Source organism: Ambystoma mexicanum, chromosome 3p, assembly GCF_040938575.1.
Source record: "Ambystoma mexicanum isolate Mex_15411 chromosome 3p, UKY_AmexF1_1, whole genome shotgun sequence".
NCBI classification, from domain to species: Eukaryota; Metazoa; Chordata; class Amphibia; order Caudata; family Ambystomatidae; genus Ambystoma; species Ambystoma mexicanum.
In genome coordinates this window covers 109,417,110-109,425,701 of record NC_090925.1, presented here as the reverse complement: position 1 = coordinate 109,425,701, position 8,592 = coordinate 109,417,110, and positions in this window count along the sequence as shown.

The following is an 8,592-nucleotide window of genomic DNA, read 5'->3' as shown; positions in this document are numbered from 1 at the left end:
CCTAACTGGGCAGAGGTTTTCAGGGTGCCCTTAGTGGGCCTACTCTCCTGGGGTTACCCACTAAACTTCACAGTACGTGGGTGCCCATACCCAGATGCCCGCCATCCATGCCTGGGAGGTACTGGTCCGTGAGACCCAGACTTCTGGCTGGATAGTAATCTGCCATCCCTGTGGCCCTGGGCTCATGTGCGCCAGGGGACATGGGGGAGGCACAGTCCAGGGACTGGTAGAGATGAAGGCATCTGGTACTAGGGCTCCTGAGGATATGCTAAGGTGTTTCCCTTTCCCAGCGAACCTCATCTCTATCATTCCCTGCTCCATGTTGCCATGCAAGAGCCTGTGCTTTCAGTTCCTCAGTCAAGGCCTTACTAGAATCTATCAGTCTCTCCTGCATGGCTACCTGTTGCTGGAGCCGATCATTGTGCTGACAGAGAGCCTCATTCTCTGTCTGTGCTTCCTGGTTGGTCCTGGAGTACTGGGCCAGTTTTTGCTGCAGGAGAGTTACCTCCCTAGTCCCATCCCTACTGGCCTGCTCCTTTCTTGCCAGAGCATCTTCCACCCTCCTGGTGTGTTCCAACAAGTTTTGATGCTCTTTTTGGAGGTCACCCCCGTCCCTGGAGGGCCAGGTGATTTTCTTCCATTTTCCTTTTTAAGTGGCAGACTTCCTGGCCTAAGGTGTCCCTTTCCTGAGTAAGAGCCTGCCTCTGCGCCGCCAGGTCGTCCCTCTGCCTTTGAAGGGCACCAGCTCTCTGGCGCTCCTCATCAAACTCTGCCTGGGTATCCAGGTCTTTCAAAATCAATGTGTTGCTCTCTGCCTTCACTCTATCTAGATGGCTTTGCAGGGTGGCTACCTGCTCTGTGCATGCCCTATTGAAATCCAGTTGCTGCTCCAGCTTTTTCTGGCTCTGCAGTAGGGTGTCCAAACCTTCTTGATACTCCTTCTGCAAGGCCAGAATTCTGGTATCCTGGTCTGCCCTTTCCTGTTGCAGGATACCCATGTCCTCTTTTATTTTAATTAGATACTGCCTACTTTCGTTTTCTGTCTTCTGGCTCTTCTGCAGCCTCTGCTCAGAAGGGTCCAGATCAGATTGGGCCTTCTCTAATGCCATCAGTTACCTACCTGCCGGATCTTGGCCTTCAGCACATTTGTCCTGTATGGCTCCCATATATAAATATAAATATGACGCTATCCAGACAATCTTGTCATGCTCATCCTTGGCCTTAGGGGGCATATATAGTTCACTCAGGGCCACGTGTAAGGGACCCTGATCTTTCCAGTTATCTAACCCAGTTGCAGTGACCTGTCGTGTGGTTGCCTGCAACCACACATTTTGGTCCTGCTCAGTCCACTCACCTCTCACAAATAGCTTATGTAAGAGGTGCTCTCTAGCTATCTTGATATCTACCAATGTCGCCATTCTGGAAATTGATTTCCTTCCTGACTTACAGAAGTTTATTATTTTATTTTGCAAAACAGACCGTTTCCTGAGAACGTTCCTTTTTGAGGGGTGCTTTTACAGTGTAACACAGCGTAGTAGCCCAACAGGATTTATGTATCCTGTCAGTTAGCACACTGTATTAAGCTGCACAAGTGGTAGATCTAATCCAGAAGTCCCACGATGAGCCCCCAATCTGTAAGTGACTTCAATTCAGCACTCCAACTAAGTCAATGCTTAGTATGGGATGCCCAATGGAAGCCCTTATTTATATATTTTTATGTCAAAGTTCTTTAAATCTGGATGATGAACCCTTATATAACGCCCCTCTCTTTGAATCCCCCTGACCTCACTGAGCCAAGAAGTAGGTTTGCTTTGCAAATTAAAAGGTTTATTTGAAGAATTTAACAATATATATATCACACTTTTATGGACAAAATAATATCTGAATAGCACACTTATGAATATGGACGGTAATCAACAAGGGGTAATATTACAAAATCAACAATCTCTTTAATCACTTAGGAGTATGAATATGAAGGATACTGTAGCAGAGAATACCTTATGTGATTCAACGAAATGCAATGATGGGAAAGAATGCAACCCAGAAATAAACTTGATATGATTTCAACAAAAGACAATATGATCACTCTTTCCCCTGTGACTACTCACTCCCCCCAGTATGCAATATGAAGAGGTGGAAATGAGAGCACACAGGTTTCAGGAATATTAATCAACAATGCAATACAATCCCAGTTCCCCCCAGCAAGCTTAGAGAAAACACAGGAAGGATTTTAAACCAGGCAAAAATACTTTTGAATGTGATTGCAGTGAAAGTGAAAATATGCTAAATGGATTTTAATTCACTAAAGGAGATTCAGCACTAGTGATAATTACTTTAGATTGGTTCAGGTCAACACTAGCAATGATTCATGAATGATTATCAAAGTACGTATTAAATTACAAATATCACTGTATAAAACAAGAGAAAAGAAAACAGAAGAAACTTAAAGAATGCAGCAGCAAAGAACATGTCTTTGTATGTTGCATTTCAGGATTCATCATCTGACTATGAGCTCATGGTAAGCGAGAGGAAATAATTACTTCCAGTGGGCCAGAGCTAGGACGCCAGCTTGTTAAGAGGCAGATCACCTGTGAGTGGACTCCTGCCAAATAAAGGAGTTGCAGCCTTTTCTACCAACTGCAAGTTGCTACTTTTTTTGTGTGGGGCAAGGAGACGTGTGTGTCTCTTGAAATGGAAGGATGGGGGTTTCAAAGAAAGAGGAAATCTTGTTTGTACCTCTGAGTAAGCCCTGTTATGGGAGTAGAGGGACCAGGTGTGTGATGTTGCTGCTTTGACTCTCCTCCGGGGGGGCTTAAAGCAAAGAAGGAGGATGAGCGATCGGAAGCCCACCCCCTTATAAGCACTCCCGAGGTCCGCAGCTGGATGTGTCGGACCCGGGGGATGCCTAGTAGGTGGGGTGTATGTGGACCCAGGGGGATGGCCAGAGGGGCAGCCCGCTATCTGGGCTGCCCATCTAGCGCCCCTGCGAGGGCCGGTCCAGCCTCTCATGATGAGTCTGGTCCCTCTTATTCCATCTCATGCTGGCTTCGGAGCCTAGCCTTTCTTTGCCTTTGTTATTCTGAAAGCAGAACTGGACTCTGTACCTTTATCATTTAACATTTGCTGCAAAGCCTGATCTATTTGATTCTCGCATATGTTACTAGGACGGCAGAGCATGGGTCCTCTGCCCTGCTACATTATTCAAAGAGCTCCTCTGGCCTTTCTTTGCCTCTCCCTTGTCTCACTGCTTGCTTGCTTAATGCATACCTCCTAGCTTGAACACTCAACATATTCTCCCTAACACAGCAATGGCAGCTGCAGTCTGTCTTAACTTCTATTTGTTGTGTATCTTGAATTGGCCTCTTATTTCCGCTTTTCTGTCTGCAGGGCAAAGGCATTTGCCAGTCAATGCCATGATGGTTCTACCTGACAATAAGAGAGCAACAGCTAGCCAATATTGGAAGAACATGGGCATATTATGCCAGAGGCTGGCAACTGCCTTCCTAATGACTACACAAGAGACAACTCTTGCCTTTGTTTCTAACAGTAATTCAGTGGATGAGGAAATGCGAGAACACACATATTGCTTATAAATGAAGGGGATGATGTCACACTTGGTTAAGGCATTTTGATCACGCCAGGAGCTAATTTCCAGCTGCAATCAAGTGATTACCTTTGGCTTTAAATAACGTTAGTATCACCTGGAAAGCACAGAGGTTGCTCAACAGGGTTCCTGGAGCACGAGGGGTACCCTACTTGGGGGCATGGATGATTGGAGGGCATTCTTGCCCTGGTTTGGAGCCTGGCCCCTACAGCCATGATGGGTCGAGGGGCCTATTACTTTTGGTTGTATGTACCCTTTGAGGGTGGGCAGACATTGCCTCCTGCTTTAGCCCACTAACAGCTCTGCTTTGCAACTTTATTACACATACCTGTCAGGTGGCATGTAACTCAATGCTACTAATGTTATCAGACTCAGAAGTCTGGAATCCTTTGCAACATCAACTAGGGTACAGGCTTGTCACCTGAGACTTACCCATATCTGAGTCGGCATCTGTCGCCCTGTGGGGAAGACACACGCAGAAAGAGCAGGGAACAGTGCCCTTGTGGGTTTTTCACACTTCTTCCTCGGGGTGGGCACAATTCACTACGCAGAGAAAGTGGCACATGCTGGGCAACATTCTCTCACTTTGATAATTTCACCCAAAGTGCGAAATTGGCCATTTCAAATACCTCTGTTGACTTATTATTGCGCAATCCACACTGATGGTTTAAGCACCTGCTTAACGCGAGATGGCAATTAAGGGCATTTGCCAACGCACTCAAGAAGCACAGGAAGGACACCCTCTTACCAGCGTCATGCCATGCTCACTCATTCTGATCACGAATTGCCATTTATCTGGGGGCATGTTTAATATATTTATTTATTTATTACATGTGGAGCATCACGCAAAACCCCCAAGCATCAAGGCGCAAAGTAAACTGCATGGAGTGGACCACTTCCATTGGCGCACGTTTTTACTTTTCTGCCACAAAATGGAAGATTTTAGCATAAAAGGCAGGTGAATTCACATTGCTTTTCCACTTTGGAAGAGTGTAAATACCTTGTGCAATTAGCAATTGCTGGCAGAATTGACAATGGCTTCCTCTGGACTCTGCCCGCTTTTACCAGGTTTCATTTCCAAGAAGATCACAGAGGAATACCTTTCCTTATTTCCAGCATGAGAATCCATGCTGGCAGTAAGGCTGCATTTGCCTGTTGGAGCGGGAAATACAGGGGGTCCTGGTACGTCCACTCCGCTCCCGAACTCCACCCAGAAAATGCACAAAAATCTGGCCATTTAGAAAAAGCGACAGTAATAGTGTTTTCCACCAATGTTTCTGAACCAATTGACCTGGAAAATGCTGTGTTGCATCGGAAGCTGAATGCATTCACTCTGCCTATTATCCCACCGGATGATTAAGCCAGGAAGTGAACACAGGTGTTACATATTCCTGTCCACAATCTGCATTTGGAGCATTAACTAACTGAGCTACCTTACAAATGATATCTCCTCTGGGGCTTTACTGTCTTAATCCCTTAACTGCCATGGGTATTTACCCCCAGTACCAAGGCCTTTTTTGGTGATCTCATTATGTCGTCATTCAATCCCTTGTAACTTCTTTGTTACATGAGATATCTCGGCCAAAGATGACCCCTTTTTTCCCACATGTAGGCGGTCGTAACGCCACCTAGGAATCCTAGTTTTCTTTAGGGGGGTGAGATAAAATAACCAAAAAGGAGAACATTTGTTTTTTTTTCAGAAAATGGCAATAAAATGATGTACAAAGAAGCCTGTGGTGTTTTCCTTGTAAGAGCTAGGAACAAATGGTTTGCTGTGCTGGATTTGCCATTTTGCAGGCTTTCAAGAACAGATTAAGTGGAAACGAAAATAACATATTTTGATATGCTAGTGAGCCATTTTGTGAGAGGTAGGCGATTTTGGTGTTTTTTTGTTCAATAGGACATGCGTGGACGGAATGGAAGAAAAGGGTAGGAAAGCTGAATGGGAAGCCAGAAAGGCATACATTTCTGAAAAGTAGACAATATTCCAGGTTTAGGAAGGAGTGATTTGCGCAGGTCAGACAACAACTATGTAGGGAAAGATTCCATAGTTTGGGGGGAAATGGGGAAAATGACAGAAAAAACCCCACAATTTCCGCACATTTCACTCTGGTCACCCACCGAAACACGCAGCCAACAACACATGGCCTACCTTCCCGCATTCCCACAGGTGTCCTGACAAAAACAGTACCTCACATTTGTGGGTGCACCTACCTGGGTGCAAAGGTAAAAGCCTAAAACACTGGTAACCCTAAGTCTTTTCGCACAGCAGATTTTCAGGAATTTTGCTCATGTGGACATCAACTAGGGTCTACAACCCTACAGATTTGGGTCTAGGGTGTCGAAGCCACGAAGGAAAACAGGGAACCCCATGCATTTCCAAAAAGAAGACACCCGTGGAAATCCACAGAGGTCTGACTTGTGCGAATTGCCCCATAATTTATGACCCACAATCCCTGACAAAGTCTGAAATTTGGTGGAAAAAACTCAATTTTCACTTTGTCTGGGAATGTGGGTATTAAATTATGGGGCGATTTGCACAAGTCAGAACTCTGTGGATTCCAATGGGTGTCTTCTTTTTGGAAATGCATAGGGTACCCTGTTTTCCTTCGTGGCTTCGACACCTTAGGCCCAAATCTGTAGGTTGTCTCCCCAAACCCTTTGGGGGTTACCAGTGGTTTAGCCTTTTCCCTTTGCACCCAGGTAGGTGCACCCACACGTGAGGTACCGTTTACGTCGGGCCACCTGTGGGAACGCGGGAAGGTAGGACATGTGGAGTTGGCGGCGTGTTTTGGTGGGTGGCAAGAGGGAAATGTCTGAAAATTATAGTTTTTTCACTAAATTTCAGATTTTGCCAGGGATTGTGGGTAATACATTCTGGAGCGATTTGCGCAAGTCAGACCTCTGTGGACTCTCACGGGTGTCCTCTTTTTGGAAATGCATGGGGTTCCCTGTTTTCCTTGGTGGCTTCGACACCCTAGGCCCAAATCTGTATGTTGTGCACATGAGCAAAATCTGCTCTGTCGAAAGGCTTGGGGTTACCAGTGGGTTAGCCTTTTCCCTTTGCGCCCAGGTAGGTGCACCCACACATGTGAGGTACCGTTTTTGTCGGGACACCTGTGGGAATGCACGATGGTAGGACATGTGTTGTTGGCGGTGTGTTTCACTGGGTGGCCAGAGTGAAATGTCTGAAAACTGGGGGTTTTTTCCACCAAATTTCAGAGACATTTCCCTATGCCCACCCACCGAAACACGCCGCCAACAACAGATGTCCTACCTTCCTGCATTCCCACAGGTGTCCCGACGAAAACAGTACCTCACATGTGTGGATGCACCTACCTCGGCGCAAAGGGAAAAGCCTAACCCACTGATAACCCCAAGTCTTTCGGCAAAGCAGATTTTGCTCATGTGGACAACCTACAGATTTGGGCCTAGGGTGTCGAAGCCACCAAGGAAAACAGAGAACCTCATGCATTTCTGAAAAGAAGACACTCGTGGGCAGCTCCCATTCCACTAAAAACATCTATGGTGGTTCAGTGGCCCCCCACACCCACCCAAAACAAGTTATGATTTGTTTTGCCCCTTTCCTAGGGGCAGATGGGCACATGTGTGTGGCCGTCTGCCCCCGGGGGAGGCAAAATGTACTGCCCCAGGCTTGGGGGGTGGCTCTGCCAATATTTGCAGTGGACTCCCCCCCACCCCAAAGGGATGGGGGCATTTCATGTACCCCTTCCTAGGGGGGAAGAAATCTTCCCCCAGGGAGGGCTACATAAGGTACCCCCATCCACTTAGGGTGGGGGAGAGGGCCACCCCCCCTTTCAAACACAATAATCCTGGTGTTCTAGTGGGCCCCCCACCCAAAACAAGTTATAATATATATATACTTGTTTTGCCCTTCCATAGGGGCAGATGGGCAAACGTGTGTGGCCATCTGCCCCGGGGGGTCAAAACGTACTGCCCCAGGCTTGGGGGTGGGGTGGCTCTGTGTCAATATTTCCAGTGGCCTCTCCCCTCACCCCAAATGGATGGGGGCATCTCATGTACCCCTTCCTAGGGGCAGAAATCTGCCACCAGGGTGGGCCACATAAGGTGCCCCCCCATCCACTTATCCAGCCCCCGTTCATACACAAAAAATCCTGGTGGTCTAGAGGCCCCCCTGCCCCCACCCAAAACAAGATATAATATATATATTTTTGTTTTGCCCTTCCCTAGGGGCAGATGGGCGCATGTGTGTGGCCATCTGCCCCGGGGGCGGGGGGTCAAAATGTACTGCCCCAGGCTTGGGAGGGGTGGCTCTGCCAATATTTGCAGTGGCCTCTCCCCCCCAAACCCCCACCCCAAATGGATGAAGGCATCTTATGTACCTCTTCCTAGGGGCAGAAATCTGCCCCCAGGGAGGGCTACATAAGGTGCCCCCCATCCATGTAGGGTGGGGGGAGAGGGCCACCCCTTGCAAAAATCCCTGGTGACTAGTGGTCACACTTTTCTCAAAACGGCTATGAACCACAGATGGGGATTCACAAACTTCTTACTCCTTGGAGCAGTGTCTGTTATCTACAAAAAGAAGTTCAGTTCCTAAAAAGTGCCAAGCACACATGGGTATCCTATCTGGCAGTTAAGTAATACTATAATACTCAAAAATACAAATGTTATTAATCATACACAGTCAATTAGATGTTTTGGCTATTTCGTATTCTAAATTATATTTTGTAGATTCCCAAAATATAATTTAGAATACGAAATAGCCAAAAACATCTAAGGCAAAGGGATCTCAGTGTGATTAGGTTACACGTGTTTCACCCAAGACTAAATTTATGATTAGAATCCACTTAGGTTGATTCACTTGTGTTGTTTTAAGGTTTGTAAATTGTTTTATGTGATATGATCATTTTTTATGATCTTTTTTAATAATTGACTGTGTAAGATTATTAAAATTTGTATTTTTGAGTATTATAGCATTACTTTACTGCCAGATAGGGTACCCATGT